Source organism: Desmodus rotundus, chromosome 3 (genome assembly GCF_022682495.2).
Source record: "Desmodus rotundus isolate HL8 chromosome 3, HLdesRot8A.1, whole genome shotgun sequence".
Taxonomy (NCBI): domain Eukaryota; kingdom Metazoa; phylum Chordata; class Mammalia; order Chiroptera; family Phyllostomidae; genus Desmodus; species Desmodus rotundus.
Window position 1 is genome coordinate 6,022,977 of NC_071389.1, and position 17,621 is coordinate 6,040,597.

Consider the following 17,621-nt stretch of genomic DNA (forward strand, 5'->3'; position numbering starts at 1 on the left):
TCCAGCACGGATGGCGGGGAGGAAACACACCACATCCCCAAACGCCCCCACAGCCACCTACAGATTCACAGGGAGAGCGGGTCCAAGATTAAGGAGGGCCCTGGGCCTCTGCCGAGGGCCTTCTAAGAATGCCCACCTAGAGACCCATCCTCAGGGGGGTGGGCTAGGGGCCAGGGGAGCCGAGAACAAACAGCAGCAACAGGAACAGAGTTGAGCCATTTCAATTATTCATATACCAGATGGATTCTTTTCCTGCCTTTTTTTTTTCTACAAAAATAAGGAGGGAGGCAGTAGCTCTACAACAGTCTCTAAAATGGGGGGGGGGGTGAGGAGAAAAAAGCTCTCCAGCCCCCCATGTGTACCCATCCCCCACCCTGGAGACCCCCGATCTCCTGATGAGGGGGCCAGAGAGACAAAATGCCCTCTGCCAGGCAGAGACCAGAGGTGTCCTCTAGGTTTTCTATGAGCAGAGAGCAGGAAGCAAGGAAAATTGCCTGAGAGACAGCGCAAGAGAGAGCGAGCGAGCGAGAGAGAGAGAGAGAGAGAGAGAGAGAGAGAGAGAACAGAGCACCGGGCGGAGGGGGAGGCAGGTTCCGACCTTCTGTGAAGGATATAAAAAATCCAGCCGCCTCAGGGGACACCCAACTATCTGGCATATTGCTGTTAAAATGTCTGCAAAATTTAACACACTTGGCGTGCCGTCTAATCAGTCCTTGGAAGCTCGGGCCCTCTCCCCTCCTAGAGCCAGACCGCTCCAGACCTCACGCCTGTGGGGGTCCCGCCCTCTCCCTGTCAGCTGATTTTAGATGGAGTTGTCCCTATTCACAAAAACAACAACAACAAAAACGCCGCCGGGGCTCTCCAGGCCCATTTCATCCTGAAGGTCGTCCACGGTGCAGACCGTAGAAGGTTTTCTAGGGAGCAGGTGGTACAACAGAGGGAGCCGGGGTTGGGTCCTGGGTTCGGTGCCCAGACTTCTTGGGGAGGGCGCATTAGCGAGAGAGGGAAAGGGCTCCGAGGGCGGGTGGGTGCTGACAAGGGAGTGTGGCCCCAGGGGGGCAGGCAGAGGCTGTGCCGCTGGAGGAAGCCAGCAAGAGCCATTCATCCCGACAGCTTTTATTTAAGTAGCTGCCCGGCACACAGAGAGCTGTGTCCCCACTGGGACGCAGACAGACCCCAATGGACACGTGGACACAGACCCGATCACGTGCTCCATCAATTCATCTGTGAGCCCCACAAGCTGCCACGGCCATTTCAAGTCCCCAACAACCAGCTAGGAAGTTTCCAGATTGGCCCGCGGAACGGCCACCTGGCCGGCTGCCCTGAGCACAGCAGTGGGCGCGCAGTCCGACCTGGGTCCTTCCGCAGGTCAGCACATGCTTTGGCCTGGCAGAGATCTGGGAGAGCTTCTGAATGGGCCCGGGAGGACCAGACCCCCAGAGCCTTCACCCTCTGCCCCAAGGGAACGAAGTTCTTCCCAAACCCTCTTTGTCCTTTCTTTTCATTGCCTCCCCCTTAAAGTCCCAGGCGGTCTTCAAAAGGCCTAGAGGACCCCAAGAGGCTCAGGGAACTCCAGAAAGCCCACATACTACTTTATAAGATGGGGTAAGGCAGGACTGACCAAAAGTCAGGAGAACCCAGAGCCCCCTCCATCTGCAGGAGAAGGCCACAGCAGCCAGGGACCCAGAGCACGGTGGCCCTGTTTAACTTACCTGCGCCTCACCCTGCAGGTGGGAACAGAGGCAAACAGGAGAAGGGGGCCCAAGGAGGTGTGGGTGGGGCGGGCTCCCGAGGGGCTCAGAAGGGCACCGGCTTGGTTCGATGTCCTGCCGTCACCTTCGTGAAATTCTTGATATTTTGAACAAGGGGCCCCACGCCTTTCTTCTGCACTGGACCCACAGATCACACAGCTGGTGTGGGCTTTGGAGGATCAGAGGACCTGGGTTCGAATCCCAAGGCTCTGTCCCCCATAAGCCAAGTGGCATCAGAAAAGCCATTAATTATCTCTGGCTGCAGGGAGCTTCGTCTATCAAGTGGGGCGACCATATCTGCGCTCAGCTCCGGGTGGCCGGGAGAACCGGGAGGAGGAGTAAAGCAGGAAAGAGCTTTGGGACCACGATCACATAGCACAAAGTGAGGCCTCTTCATGCTACAGGGGGCTTCTTTGGCCCCAGTGATGCCCTGCTCCACTGTGGCCAGAGGTCTGCTCCGAAGCGGTGCAGGAGGCGCGGCGCTGGCATGCCCAGCCTGCTGGCACCAATCACAGGTGAAGATGGGGGCCGGGTCAACCAATGACCTGCCTGCTGTCACAGAGCTGCCTCCCAGCAGGGCGAGGCTGAGGACCTTCGGTTCCTGCTATCCAGGCTCCCCCTTGGCCACGGGACACTGGAGATGGGGACAGTGAGGAGGAGGAGGCAGGATTTGGAAAAGGGAGGCAGGAAAGGCCGCATCGCACAAAGAAGAAACACACACATACACACATGAGCGCGTGCGGTGGAACTGAGGCTGAGAACTTGGCGAAAAGAAAAAGAAAAATCCAGCCCTGTTCCATCGAAACTTAAATTTTAGGGCAGGAGGTAATTGCCAAGGACCCAAATAAAAAGCCAACCACAGGCTGTAAACGGCTCCAACTCTTTAATTAGACCCCAAGAGAAAATAGTGGCAAAAAGAAAATGAAAGTAGGGGAAGGCTCCCTGAGGAGGGAGGATGCATGTGGTCTCTTACCCCTTCCCAAGTCGGGGGGCTTTCGATGAAGGGGACCCCTCCCTGTGGCAGGTACCGAGAGTGCTTGCTGACAGGCTGGCACTGCCCCTCTTGGGGCAGGCACGGAGCCAAGACGGCCCTTCGCAGCAGACCCACCTGAGGGCCAGCCTTCCTCCAGGCCCTCCTCCCAGCCTGTGGCATTGGGGAACCACGGGCCGAGGGGAAGGGGGGCTATTGCTACCAGCCCTGGAGGTGAGGGAGCAAGGAAAGCCAAGAGCTTTGGGTCCAGAGTGGCCTCTAATCCACTGGAAGATCTGCCCGTCCAGGAAGGTGAACCAGCTCCTTGGCCACTGACCCATCTACCACACAGCACCTCTCCCACTCCCTGGGGCTGTCTCCAGGCTGAGACCCTAGGCCCTTCTCCCGCACCCACGTGGTGCGGGGGGCCTCTGAGGTCCTGGGATCAAAGCAGGTGCCCCAAGGCTTCTCCCTGCGTGGTCCCTCTTGAGTAGGAGTGAACACGCAGAAGTCCTCGGGGTGACAGGGGCATGTGAGGAGGTCTTCCGGTTGTCTGTGCCCCTGCCCCCCGCCCAGGCAAGGGAAGCACACACAGACCCCTCCCCCCAGGTGGCATCGGTCACGCCATAGCCCCCTTCCAAGCCCAGCCTCTGGCCCTTGAGAGCACAGGGGACCTGTGACTTTAACAAAGGGTGGGACTGGGGGGAAAAGGGGATGCGGTCCTGGGGAAGGTGGGGGTGTACAAGGGCGGGGTTTCATACTCTCCACCTCTCCTATAAACAGACACAACCCTGCCGGCCAACCAAATCCCACAGCGGGGGTCTCGCTAGGTGCCAAGACCCGCACGCGCCAGACCGTGGCAGAAGCAATGGCCTCGATCGATGTCATACAACGGCCAGGTCCCAATGGCAAAAGAGAGGCATGCATCCAGACATCGGGGTGGGGGCGGGGTGGGCTGGGGGGAGCCCAGGAATAGAATACACCCCAGCCCGGGTCAGGTTGTGAGCAGCGGCTGCCAGCCCCGTCCCTGCCTTTGCAGATGGAGGGGACGTGAGGTGGGCTCACAACCCAGCAAGGGGCAGGAAGACCCTGCCTTGCCACAGCCAACATCACAGGCAGCACGCTGAAGACCCCTGTCCCGCTCCCCATGGCCACTGCAGCCACCTGCAACCAGAGTTGTCACCCACACTTGGCCTCCCTTCCAGCACTCACACTCGCTGGGAGAGGGGTGCGCTGTGCCCCTTTTCAAAGGCTCTGCTCTGCTCGGGGACTCTTCCGAGCCTAGTTAGTATAGGGGGACGTGCTCCAGACACCCAACGAAACGGCCCAGCCTGTCTTGCCTGCCGCTCTAACTGCCCCCCCGGCAGCGCCCAGGCCGAGCCCTGCGGGCACACTGCGCTCTGTACCCATTCCCCCCGCCCCCCCGACACCCCTTTCTTCCGCCAGAGCATCGAGCATCCGCAGACTGGGTGCAGGTCCAAAGGGCAGCACCCTGTCGCAGGCACTCAGAGAGCACGTCCCCGTGAGGGAGGTCTGACTGTGCCCATTTCACAAAGGAGGGCGCTGCGGCCCAGCGAGGTCCAGTGACAGCCAGGCCTCCACAAAATGGCAGGCTGGCTGCAGCTAGGCTGGCCTGGCTCCCGAGTCTGCCTCTCTCCACTGGGCCTTTCTCCCGTCTGACCACTAGAGCTCGGCAGGGCAGGCCTGGCTGGCCCCTTCCCCTGTGTGCTCCTGCACTGGGTTCTCTGGTCACCATCACCGGTTTCACGCCTGTGCCCTGTACACCCAAAGTGTTTAATGCGGCCAACGAGCACGACTCCGTTCCCAGCCGCCCACCACGCCCCGCCGTGACGCCCAAGGTCTGCAGGGTCCCTGCAACCTGCAAGAGCTTCCCCGGAGGAGAAGCTGGCGTGAACCCCACCTGCAAGGCCGCCCCCACATCCGCACACGGGTCAGGTGGGGCCTCCCTGCGGGCTCCCCTCCCGCCTGGCTTCCCCTGCAGAGGATGACAGTGGAACTCCTCTTGCACAGGGAGCCCTGCGGCTGCTCTCCCGACGTCTTTCCCGGTGTGGGGATGGGTTATCCGCGCCCCTGGCAGAGGAATCAGGAGTCCTGCTAATTAATTAGCTCTCTGTCTTGCCCAAGTGCTCACCAGACACAGCCAGATGGTCCCAGCCACGCGCCCTCTCCACCCCCCTTGGAACCACACGGCACCTTCCCCTTACGCTGCCACACCAGCTCCTCCTTCTGTGTCGTAAGACCCCAAGAGCCCCTGTCCCCCTTAGCCAGGCACGAGGCCAGACAGCCCCAAATGGACAGGGGGAGAATTCCACCGAGGCCCGAAGTTTAGGCAAAGCTCCACTTTCTCTCTTTGCTTTTGGATAATTTGGGGAGGGGGTTATGGTGGGGGAGACCTAGGGCTGAGTCTACCCCCATTTCTTGGAAGTGTTAAGAGACAGCCCTACCTTCAAGAAACACTAACTTATCACTGCAAACAACCAAGGCCTGGCTGGTGCCCCCATCCCAGAGGGACACCACATAGAAGCTGCACCAGCTAGAAGCAGAAGCTTATTGGGGCAACAGCAGCACCCTCACGGCTCTCTGCCAGCTCCTCCGGGTCCTGGGTGGGGTGCATGACTGTGCCCTCCGAGTGGCCAGCCTGTAGAGGCAAAGTCGCTCAGGCAGGGGCATCAGGTAAGAGAGTGGTGGGGTCCCGAAGGCGAGGAGCATGGGTCAAGCAAGACGAGCTGAGAAGCCTGGGGAGGCCTGAGGCCCGGGAACCAAGGACGGTGCCCTCTGCTACAGGTCCTGTTCCGAGGGAGGCGGCACGGTGCCGTGGTGCCAGCACCTGTGTGATGTGGGTGGATCTGCCTCACTTTTCTAGGCATCGGTTTCCCACTAAAAAAAACGAGCTTGCGCTGGATGCTCCTGGGGTCCCCGGGAGCATGCCAGAGCGGCCACACCCAGAGTGCTCGGCAGAAGGCCCGCACACAGCCAGTGCTCCGCAAGCCTCAGCAGTGATAACCGCTGCCGTCATTTCCACGAGCATCGCTCCTTTTGATTCCGAGCATTCTGTGAGCCTCCTTTCAGACAGAACTACAAAGTAATGGGGAAGATCTGACGCTTCCAGCCTAAAAAAAAAAAAAGCCACATTTCTTAAATTCTTTATGCCCAGAATCAAAAATAGTGAGGAGAGGGTGGTGAAGACTTAATTGGAAGCTATGCGGGGTCTGGCCAGGTTTTGTGAGCCTGAGTGACCCAGAACTGACCCGCGTGTGATCCAAAAGGCACTGGCCTCAGAGTAGCCAGGAGATTGAGGCCACGTGCCTGGCTCTTCCAGGCCCATCTTGGGGGGAATGGGCTTCGGGGTGAAGCATATTTATCTAGGGCAGCAAGGGTTAATGCGGGGCTGGGAGAGGCCAGGCAGCATGGAGCACTCCCTGTTTATTAATAAGCTATTTATCACCAGCTTTGCTTTTAATGCCATTTGGGCTTAATGTCGTTAATGAAATATAAATACCCACGCTAACGATGTCGGTCAGAGGCAGCACGGGCAGCAGACGGCTCACGAAACAGGGCCAAACCGCCGGGCACGCTGGGGAAGAGGCTGAGAGCTCTGGAAGCGGAAGAGGTTCCCACCAGCTCGGCACCCCCAGCCCCACTCTGCTGCACCACAAGACGCCCCAGCTGGCCGTGCCGGGAAAGGCTGGGTGGAGGGTGAACGGGGCTGGGGGAGAGGAGGCCTCCCAGGGCCCAGGATGCTGTTAACTCCTGGGGAACAGAGCTGGAGTGAGAGCTCCCACCTCCGGGGCAGTGCCCGTCTGGCATCGGGCCCCTTGGCTGCAAGAGGCTGGACCAGCACCAGCTGGCGGCAGGCCCCTCTTGTTGCCCTGAGCTCCCTGACCACTGGGAATGGAGCTGGGGTAAGAGGGGTCCCGAGAGGGAGCCATAAGGGCCCCCTCAAGTTTTCCAATAAAGACCATCCTCCCCACCCCTGGAATGACATTTCAGGCAGCCTTGTCCCACTGGATGGCACACCCTTCCCAAGAAGCTGGCACGGGGCTATTTGGGCAAGAGGCCTGGGGATGCGCGTGGAGAGGTCAACAGACAGGTATTTCTGTTTGGTGCCCAGAGGCCTTACGATATGAAGGTGGCCCTGCACAGCGGGCCACCTCGGACCTTGTGCCTGACCTGGCCAGCCCCTCCCACACAGCGGGCCACCCCTGCTTGCCTCACCTGAGCTCAGAGCCGTTGTCTAAGTGGATGGCCACCTAACTCACACTTCCCCAGGAACCTCAGGCCCTGCCCTCAGGAGAGGCCCCGGACTGTTCCTGGACACCAGCCTCAACTGGGGGAGTGGCCCTAGGGCTTGTTCCCCAGCCCGACCGCCACAGACATTTCGGAGGAGACTTGGACTCTATTCACCCAAGGGCCACCTGGGCCCAAATGCAGATTGGAGACCCTGGCAAGTGGCTGACCTTTGCTCCTTTCTCCTCTCCCTGTCCCGTGCCAGTGGAGGTCACAGTGCCCCCACCTTGTCCTGCCTGCCAAGTCCCCAAGCAGCTCCTGAAGGGGGCTGCCTCTTCCCAAGGGACCTCCACGCTATTCCCGGGAGGGAGCTCACAACCTCTGGCCTCCTTGCTCAGGGTTGTCAGAAAATGCAAGACAACTGGTGAAATTTGAATTTCAGGCGAACTGCGGGTACTTTTTTATTTGGGTTAAGTATGTCCAAGCACTCACTCCATGGGATATAGTTACACTAAAATTCTTTTTTTGCGGTTTACCTGGAATTCCTATTTTACTGTGTGTCCTGTGTTTTTATTTACTAACCTGGCACCCCTACCCTGCTCCGTGGCAGGTAACACGGGGCAGGTGGGAGGGTTTCTGGTGGGTGAGCAGGACAGCTCGGGACAGTGAGGGAGAGCGGGGGTCCCCGCCCATCTCAGAACGGCAGTCTCCTTCCCACCTGCCCTCTCCCTTCACTGGTCACTTCTGCACTGCCCAACACCATGGCTCACCTATGGGGGTCCCCTCTCCCTGCACCCCCCAAAGTCACCTCCATGTCCCCGAGGAGTACCGGGCTCATTGGCTGGGGCTTGGTGGAGCTCAGCTCAGACGCTAATCCCCTGGGTGGCTCCTGTCAGATTATTAATTAGCTAAAGCGGATCGGTCCTGGAACAACATGCGTTTGGACTTCAGATAAAGCAGGCCAGGGAAGGCGGGCGGGGGGCTGCTTAAAGTGACAAGACCCTGCTTCTGAGTTGCTCCCTGAGGTGGAAACAGGGGAGCGGGCGGGGGAGCGGGCAGGGGAGCGGGCAGAGGCTAGAGCAGGGCGATTTCCAGCAGAACCCCCCCCGCACTACTCTTGCCTGCTTGAGAGCACTTGGGACGGGGAGGTGGCTGCAGAGGGACCTAGATTTGGGACCCATCAGAGGAAGAGTCGGCGACAGTTGGGTCTTGCTTTTTAATAAAGAGCTTGTGCTTAATCAGATCACGTAGTCATTCCAAACTCTTCAAAAAGCCTCTTATTCCACTCAGGGTAAAAGCCAGAGTTCTCACAATGGCTCCTTGGCCTTCCGGATCTGGGGGGCCCGCCACCTGGACCCCCCTGACCTCACACAGCATCTCCCCCCTTGCTTTTCTCCCATCGCTGCTGCCCTCCAACACGCCAGGGGGCTCCTGCCTCTGGGGGCTCGTGTTCCCCCTGGCAGGAACACTCTCCTCCCAAATGTGAATCAGGGCTGCCCGCTCCCTCACCCACTCCTGCCCTTACCCAAAAGTCACCACGTCAGCGATGCCTTCCCCAGATACCACACCTAAAATGACAAACCTCCCACCCACGCCCGCTCCCTGCCACACTAGCAAACTCCCCTTTGCTAGTCTCCAAACCTGCTTTATTTTCCTGTGGGGCGCACGTCCCCGCCTGACATGGGTGAACGTGATGTTCACCTCACCTTTCACCAGCCCCCCAACTCCAATGCGAGCTGCACAAGGACAGGAATTCTTGCCTTGTTTACTCACTGCTACATGCAGTCCCAGTTCTCAGCGCCTCTCAATAATGCTCCAGGAGTGAATGAAAACAAAGCATGAATGGTCAGAGGTCAGAGGTCAGAGGTCAGGACTGGGACCACCGCCTCTACTGGCTCTGGTGGCCCAGGTGTCTGGGCCCCAGCCCGGTCCAGTGGGCTCCCCAGGAACCTGTCTCCTCCCCCTAACCCTACAGATCCCACCCCTGTGCCTTTCTGCCCCCACACCAGGCGCTAGTCACACCCCAGTCCTTCCTAGCATGCCCCCTAAGATGCATTTCCAGGCTCAGGGTCTCTGGAAGGATGTCCTGGGGGACCCATCTCGGGGCCCCCTAAACCCCTGCCCCCATCAGCTAGGACTGCAGCTTTCTCTGGAAGCAGCACGAGGTGGGACGCCGATGAGCGGAGGGAGCACCAGGGCTCCCAGCTGCCACCGGGCCCAGCTCGGCTGCCAGCAAACTCCTGGGCTTGCATTGTTTTGACTTGAGTCGGTGAAGCTGAAATATTGAGTCACAACGGCCCTAAATTTCATTACCAGCTCTTAACACAGATTACTAAGGGAAAAAAGTTGCTTTTAATTGCTTTTCCCGATTAGCATTTCTGGAGGAGAAACTAGTGATTAATTATATCTTCCCTCCTCTCACCTGCCCCAATCACAGGGGCTCCAACAACCCCAGGCCACCGAAAGGGGCCCAGGGTCCGAAAAGGCCCCTGATCCTGACGGGTCAAGACACTGAACCAGGCAGAGGACCTGGGTGGTGAGTGGGAGGTAAGGAGCCTGCGCAGGGCTGATTTGCCAGAGCACAGGCAGTGAAGAGGGTGGGCAGCCCAGGTGGGGGCCATCCAAGGGCCCTACTGAAGGCAGGGCTCTGAGGAACCTCCCAGTGACGGCCTCACGCCTCAGTGTGCCGTCCTCTGGGCGGAAGGAAAGACTTGCACCTGGACCAGGTGGTCTATACCTGGGTAGATTCTAGAAAGCTGGAAGAAGACAAAATAGGGGTAGCCTGAATATCTGCAAGAGAAGATGCGTTCACAGCCCCCAGGGCTCCTCTCCTGTGCAAAACCTCTCCCATGCTGCCAAGTTCTCCCTGTGGAGGGCCCAAGGTCATGGGGATGGAAGCAGGGCAGACATGCCTCTCCCCTCATCCACAAGATGTTAATCCTCCCAAAGCCACGGGCCATTGTTCCCTTTGGGGCAACCAAGTCACGGATGAGAAGAGGCCCCTGGGTAGTTTCAGGCAGGGCAAGTGCTTCTGGCCCCTCCCAGCTCCTGCCCCTTTGGGTCTGTGCCTGGTGGAACCCAGGGGCTTCCTGACTCTGCCAAGAAGGCAGGAGGCAAAAAGGAGAGCTGAGAAGGGAGGCCCAGGGCGGGGGTGATGGAAACATTGGGCAGAATTCTCACAGATTAGAAATGAGGAGGATCAGTAACTCTTCCCGAAGCATATCTTCATCACGTCTCTGCCTACCCCAAAGGGACTACGAGCGTGGGGCCCACTCATCCCAAGCGCGGCATCACCCGGGGGTGGCAGAGGACCTGGGCTCCCATTCCCCTTGGCCAGCACCTCCCTCCCCCGATCCCAGCCCTCCGCACCCCCACCCCAGCTGTGTGCTCTGGAGCAGCCAGCCCCACATGAGATCAAAGCCCTGGAGGATGGAGTTAGAACTGTCCAGTCCAGTTACGAGTGAAGGGCACAGATCTAGTGCAGGCCACAAAGGCATCGAGCGAGGAGCCTCCCATGCAGGCACAGACACACATGCCCCCCCACCCAGACACACCCTCCCCGGGGCTCAGCCCAGTGTTTTGATGCCAGCAGACACACCCTTGGAGCCAGGCGGAGGCACCAACTACCTACTTAGGACATCCCTGTCACCCCCTACAAGACGTCACTGGCCTCCTCCTTGTTGTCACTCCCCCTGGAGGGCTGACCTGGCCCATATGTTGCTGGCACAGGCAAGCGCTCACTGGGCCCCCCGTAGCTGGCTGCGACAGCCTCATGCTTGCTCCAGCCAGCCCAGGCGTCTGGCCTGCTGTTTGGGCTGTGCAGCGCCTGCCCAGGGCCTCGGGGATCACTCTGCTGCTACAGCATCATTTCTGGGATTGCCTGCTGCATCCCGGCCCAGGCAGAGGACACCAAGACCCAGGAGAGTGGAGCCTCATAGCAGAGACACTGGAAAAAGGGACAGTGGCCCAGGTCATTTCTGATGGGGTACCTGTGGCAAGTCATACTGTGAACTGTGCAAAGACTTGCCATGTGGAGAGACTGCTGAGGTCCCTGCCCAGGAGCTGAGGCTGGAGGCTGCGCTGGGCCCGCGGAAACAAGGAGGTCTTAGAAGCACCGCTCGGTTCTGTGTGCCCTGGTGCATGGGAGAAGATGACGCAGAAGCGCGGCCCTTGAGAACAGCGGTCACATCCAAAGCCATGGTGAGAGGGGCTACCTGAGCTTCCAGGCCCAGCCTCAGATCCCACACAGAACCCATGGCGCAAAGGCACAAACAGGCTTCTGTGCAGCGTGTCAGGGCCGAAAGGACAGTGAGCTTGGGAACCCTGCTGAAAACAGTGTTGGAGACCACCAGGCCCCAGGTCTCCCTGCCGTGCCTGGTGCTGCCCAGAGATGCCTAACCCACTGAAACAAGCTTTCTTAGCGCCCAGGAGGGTGCTTCTCCCCTTAAGTCCACAGGACATTAACCTCTGAGAGCCACAGGTCCTTCTTGGCACTGCCAGACATGAGGAGGAAAGGAGGGGCCACCCGTCGGGTCGTCTGGAACGCTGGAGTAGCCTGGGGTCTCTCCAGTGCACCGGCAGGCCCTGTCAGAGCTCCCTCTGAGCACGCGGACTCTGCCCCGTCTCCATGTCCGCCTAGAGGCTCGGTGGCCGCAGCAGCCTCCCCTTCGGCCTCCCATTCCTCCCCTCGTCAACCTCCCATCCAGCCACCTTTTTAAGATAAAAATCACATCACTTTACCTCCCTGTTTAAAAACCTTCCAGCAACTTTCTATCACCCAAAGAGTAAAACCGCAAATTTCCCTGGTGCACCTAAGCCCTATGTCCCCGGCCCCACCTGTCCACCACCGGGCACTGATGCCTCCTTTCTGCTCTCCAAACATCCTGAGCTCATCCCACCTCAGGACTAGTCCTGTTCTCCTTGTGGATATTCTTCGACCCATCCTTCAGGCGGTGGTCCCCTTCCTACCCTTCGATTTCAGTGGTCATCTGCCCAGTCACCTCCCACTGCCTCATCCCATGTCCACTCTGCAGTTGTGGTTTCCGTCTTCTTTTGTGCATTTGGTTATTGTCCACGTGCCCACGCGCCGCGAGAACCAGGGCTGTCTCGTCCGCTCTGTCCCCAGTAGTCGGCAGACCCCAGGCCCTCGGTAACTGATGAATAAATAGAACCCGATCGACTGTGGTGGAGCGCGACACGGGAGAATCTGAGGATTAGACCCATGGACCAGGCCCAGGCACGGACTCCCTCACACTCCAGTGTGGTCAGGCAGGACACCTCTGAGACCATGGCTCGGCCCCCCTGCCACAGAGAACCCAGCACCTGGGAAGGGCTTGGTCACAACAGTCCCTTTTGGAGCCCTCGGAGTTCCCAGAGTGCAAGAGTCCCACTCATGGAGCCCATGCCCTATGCCGGGTGCAAATCCCAGCTGGCACGGCCCCGGGAGTCAGCGCAGAGTGGAAACTTCGGAGAGGAAACAACGAATGGGCATGTTTTGCCAAGGGAACAAAGAAAACAAAAGGCCTGCCACTGAGAACAGCATGGGCAAATGTGCCCCCTCGACGGGTGGCCACAGGCACTTGGGCAGCCTGCTCACATTCAGGGCACAAGCGTGGAGCCCACCCAGGGCTCGAAGGCACGGCCCGCCTGCGGTCCCAGGACCCCTGCTTGTCGAGGAATCGGAGTCAGGCAAGAAGAGCCCAGGAACGTGGACACATGCAGTTCTGGGGCCGAAACCCAGCAGGATGGCAACCGAGAGTCTCCACAGCTCCCTGCCCCTCCCCATTCCTGCCCCCCCCCCAACAGCGGCACAGCCTAAGTGCAGACAGACCAACACATGCTGGACGCCAGGACGAAGTCTCAGCCACAGGGCTGCTCCACCGAGGTACCCAAAGGCCGCATTTGCATTTGATTTGCAAATCCCTGGGCTGTAGCTGAGGCTGCTGTTAGTCCCCGAGGTGGCATGGCCTGAAATAAAGCTGGCTCAGGGCTTTGGGAACCTCTCAAACCCAGTGGACACCAGGGCGCCATCTCTGCAAGTGCTTCCTCCTTGCAGTTCCAAAGTCCAGAGGTGCAGAGCCTGGCCACGGAGGGAGGGGCAGGACACACCTGCCTGAAGTGCCCACGGGGAAGGAGAGTGCAGGAGGGTGACCCGGGGCTGCTGACTGCCGTCTGGCACCCACCAGAGGAGCGGCCTCCAGCCTTGCCCTCCCAGCTGTTCTCTAGGCCCTCTGCCCCAGCCCCGCCCCAAGGCTGTGCCTATCAGTTTTACCAACACGTAACTGCCCTACGCTGGTTCCCTCAGGATCCTAAGAGAACACTGAATAATGACCAATATGGGGTAAATCACCAATGTGTGTCAGCCCCCATCCCAAAACCCACGTCTGATCCCTGCAGGTGAGTGGGTAAGTATCTGACAGTGTCAGCCCCGTGGACTTCCCGTCCCCGGCATCCATGACCTTCCTTAGGCAAGGGGCGATTTCCAAGCCCGTACAAAAAGACACCTGTGGCTTCTCTAAGGCGGGTCCTGCCTGGGCTGGAGGCCCCCCTGAGGGAGGTCCTACAAGCCACATGTGAGCTCAGAGCAGAGCACAGCCTCTGGCCACGCAGATGGGCTGGGCCTACCATCCTCAGAGGTGACAGCGAGGAATGGCCATGTGCTTAGCTCTGGGAGTGGGGTCTGCTTGCTGGAGCCCAGGCCTCACCTGGAATCCCTGAACCCTGCCCACACCACTCAGTGGCATGCAGTGGTGTGGCCAGCAGGATTCTCGAAGGTCGGTTCTTCTGATCTCTTTATGCTATGGGCGGGGGGCCGAGCTCCAGAGGGGGGAGAGCAGTGAGTGGGCGGCCAAGCTAGGGCCTGCTGGCAGGTGTCCTGGGCTCTTTTCTCAATCCTGCATTCTCTCGCTTTCACCTCGGGTGCCTGAGCTACCACCACCCGGGTCAGAACCCACTGGGAAAGGCCTAGGCAGTCCCTCCCCCAAGTCCCCAAAACAGGTCAACCACAGTCCCTACGCATAATTCCCAGTGATGTGTTGGGAGTCAAGAGAAGCTACCTTTGCGTGCCAAGGCGCCGGGGTCCGAAGTCCATTCCAAAGCACCCCAGCAAACTGCAGGACCCCTTCTGCAGGAGGGGACAGCAGAGGCGGCTGCAAAGGCAGGTGGGCTGGAGACGTCTTTGCCTTCACTCAGCGAGGTCCGTTTACCTACCGAGATAAGAAAGGAAAATGGATTATTAGGCTACAGGTGAGCCCCACAAAGCTACTCCAGAGAGAAGGGTGATGGAGGGTACAGTTCCGACACTTGCACAGCGGCAGGCCAGCAAGTCAAGAGAGTCTCGCCCACCTGCCCGCCAGTCAGCAGGCCGCATGGCTGTGGTGAGCGCCTGGCCTGACCCTGTGACCAATGCACCTTCTGCACAATTAGTAGCTGACTGCTAGTTGTCACACCTAACGACAAAAAAAAAAATCAAACAGGTAGAAGTAAGAATAGACTGGTCAGGTGTCACCCCAGGCAACAACAAAGTGATCACACCCAAGGCTTGGCACCGGGGGTGAAAGGTCAGCCTGGCAGTGGAGCCAGCCAACACTGGAAACCAGATCAGACCCGGACCTAGGCAACCGACCCGACCCTTGGGCTCCCCGACCTCCTGCTGCCTCCAGACGTTCCCTCGGCCACCGCCCGGCAGCTCCCATGACCCCCAGGGGCCTTATGGGAGCTTCTAAAAATGGCATCAACAGGTGTCTCTGCCGCTACCCCGATGGAGCGGGCGCTTGGTTTCTTCTCTGTTGCTGTCCCCTCTCCGCTGGGCCGTTTTCCCTCACGGGGAAGAAGAGAGGGCGTGCACACACACCCAAAAGGGGGCTGTAGAGGTGCATTTGTTGTAGGGATGGGGCCAAAACGTGGCCCAAAGGAGTTGGTGCCCTGCTACCGGCAACCTTTGTATGGATGTACGAAAATATTGTGGTGTTTCCATGGCAATTCCTGTTTTGACTATCCACTCCACTCACTTTTTAAAGGGCTTTTCCTGTTTGTGTTTCAACTTCAAACCTGTAAATATTGTCAGCCTTTTCAGAAAAACGAGCCCTTGTGTGTGCAAACACACAGGCGCTGCTGGCCTCGGCGCTCGGCCTCCCAGGCTTGGTGACCCGGCTGCCTGGACGTGAGAGCCGGGGGGCAGGAGCCCAGGGGGACCCTCTGTCTGCTCTCACACCTATCCTGCCTACGGGGCTGGCATCAGGGAGGGAGGGGGCTGGAATTCTGGTCCTGCCCTCCCCCTCGCCTGGGGATTGCAGCATCCACAGCGCCTGTGTGTTCCTGCTGCGTGTGAGTGGGCTCGGCCCTGACTCCGCAGTGTGGCATGGTGTGGGCAGCTGCCCGGCAGGTTCTCCAACTTGGCCCAGCCCTTGGATCCCCCAGGGCCTCCCTGGAGTACACGAACCCCTCCTCTTCTGCCTCCCAAGGTTGGGCCATAAGTGGAAGGTGGAGTTGGTGCTTTGAAGGCAAGAGCTCCCAGCTCTACCCCACCTCTGCTGCAGGGCAACGCCACCAGCTCCCGGGGGGAGCCAAGGGGAGGCGGGCAGCAGTGGTCTGGGGCTCGGATCGGCTGGCTCCCACCCCACCCTGCGGCAGCGCACAGGGTTAACAGCGGGTTTCCTGGTTTCCATGGATTCCCGCCAGGCCCCTAATGTGAGTTTCGTGTGATTTGGGGGAAGTGGATTTCCTTTGTTTTCCAGTTTGGGAATATTTTTTTCTTTAAAAAAGAGGAAAAAACACTTTAATGGGAACTTCAGGGCCACTGGGAGACTCACTCCTCTGGGCTCTGACACTCCCGGGCTTGCTGGTCCAGACTCCCCAAAGTCCTGGGCAGCCCACCCAGCAACCAAACACCTTTGAGCTAAAGGAAGGGGTGTCTCAGCCCATCTACAGCTCCCCATGCCCAGAACACTCATCTGCTGGGGGGTGCGGGGGAGGGCTCTACCCTAACACCCATCAGAATGACCCCTGCCCCACCTGACAGCCAACGTCTTAGGCGGCTGCTACCCCGCAGCCCTCCCCCTGCCCCCAGGCACACACGTTTCCCCAGAGAAAGAAAGGGTCAGGGAAACACTCTCACCTCCCTGACCCTTGGCAAGGGGCTCAAGAGACTGGGATCTGAGCATACATGAATGGTGAACATGAGCAACGCCAGAGTCCTGTGTCCTGGCTGAGAAGAGGGGTTCTGGGGACAGGGAAAAGGGTCTCACAGGCCCCGGCGAGCCCCTGTCCGGCCTCCTCCAGCTGAGGGACATGCAAGCCCAGGGCGGCAAGAGCAACTGAACAAAGGGTGTGGCCCGGCCGCCTTCTCCTCCTCCTCCTCCTCCTCAGTCTTCCCCATTCCTGCCATCCTCCAGTCCTGCCAGGGTGCGGCCTCACTCAGGGACTGTCCCCAACCAAGTGGCCTGACCCACTTACCAAACCAGGGCACAGGCCCTGGGGCCTGCCACGGACGGGGCCCTCCCACGGCACAGGCCCTGGGGCCGTGGCAGCAGCCGGCACCCGGTCAGGAGGTGCAGAGCCCAGAGGACAGAGCTCCCTGGCCAGCAGCCCCGGGGGGGGAGGCGTGGGAGCCACATGCAGGGGCACAAACAACACTGGGCCGAGGATCCAAAGCCGTGGCTCCGAGTCCCAGCTCTGCCGCTGACGTCGCTGTGGGCTCTTGGACAAGCCGTCTCACTCCCCTAGGGCCCAGTTTCCTCACTGCTGAGGGGAGACTGCGCCTTCCTCCCGCTACCTCGCAGCTGGGGGCGGTGGGGGGGTCCACAAGAGATGGCAAAGGTGTTACGGGTGCTCCGGAAACGTCCCGCCCTCTTCTTCCAGTCTCTACAAGGGGCCCCTGCAAAACCTACCCCAAGCAGGCCCGTGCGCCCCTCTACGCTGCTCCTCAGGCCTCCTTCCTGGTGGCACTGAAATCCACACTCGGCTACAGTCATTTGTTCACGAGTCTGTCTCCACCCCTGGGATTTTACCTCCTCACGGGCAGAGACAGATCCCCATTGTCCGCACGCGTGTCCCCACCGTGGGCAGCGTGAGCATTCGTGGAGCTGAACTCACAAGCTCACGCCAGCATCGGTTGGGCCTGCGCAGCTCCATCCCTCTCCGACGACCAAGTACATCATTGCCACTTGCCTTTCGTGCTCCTTCCCGTTCAGTGGCCTAAGCCCTGGCCTGCACCTTGGTCCCTGCCCCTCCTTCATTAGCAGCAGGATTAACAACTTTCAGGGTCAAGGGGACTGCTTGGTTACTTGATCCTCTTCCACTTGATTCCGATAAGAATTGACTGAGCACCTACTATGTGCCAGGGAGCACCCTGGGAATGGAGGGCCCACGTGGAGGAGTGTTTTCCGCCCTCAGCCGACAGGCCTGTGTGGGAACGAAGCACATTAACTAATTGGGTGCCTCCGATTTGCCAAGTGCCATGCTAAGTGGTCTCACTGAATCCTTACAACACGAAGCAAGGATTAAGGTCCCTGTGGACAGATTAGGAAGGGCAGGCACAGAGATACAAAGTGACGTGCCAAAGGTCACAGCTCGCTAGTGTTGCAGCCAGGCCTGGACTCCCTTAGAAGCTCCTCTTCGGCCCCTCCTGGACCTGGGCACCCACTCACACCTAC

At 59.4% G+C, this 17,621-nt stretch overlaps 1 protein-coding gene across 5 annotated transcripts in view; it reads right to left on the reverse strand.

The window, feature by feature from the left end:
* The window catches only part of CASZ1 (castor zinc finger 1), a 145,929-nt gene that overhangs the window by 99,923 nt on the left and 28,385 nt on the right, over positions 1-17,621 (reverse strand). For 4 of the 5 annotated variants that reach the window (XM_053920969.1, XM_053920974.1, XM_053920971.2 and 1 more), the window contains one exon: positions 14,025-14,174. The gene's annotated coding sequence lies outside the window, so the exon portion shown is untranslated. Of the gene's footprint in view, positions 1-14,024; positions 14,175-14,313; positions 14,400-17,621 lie in introns of those variants that run through there. The other variant, XM_053920973.2, reaches the window with a different exon arrangement.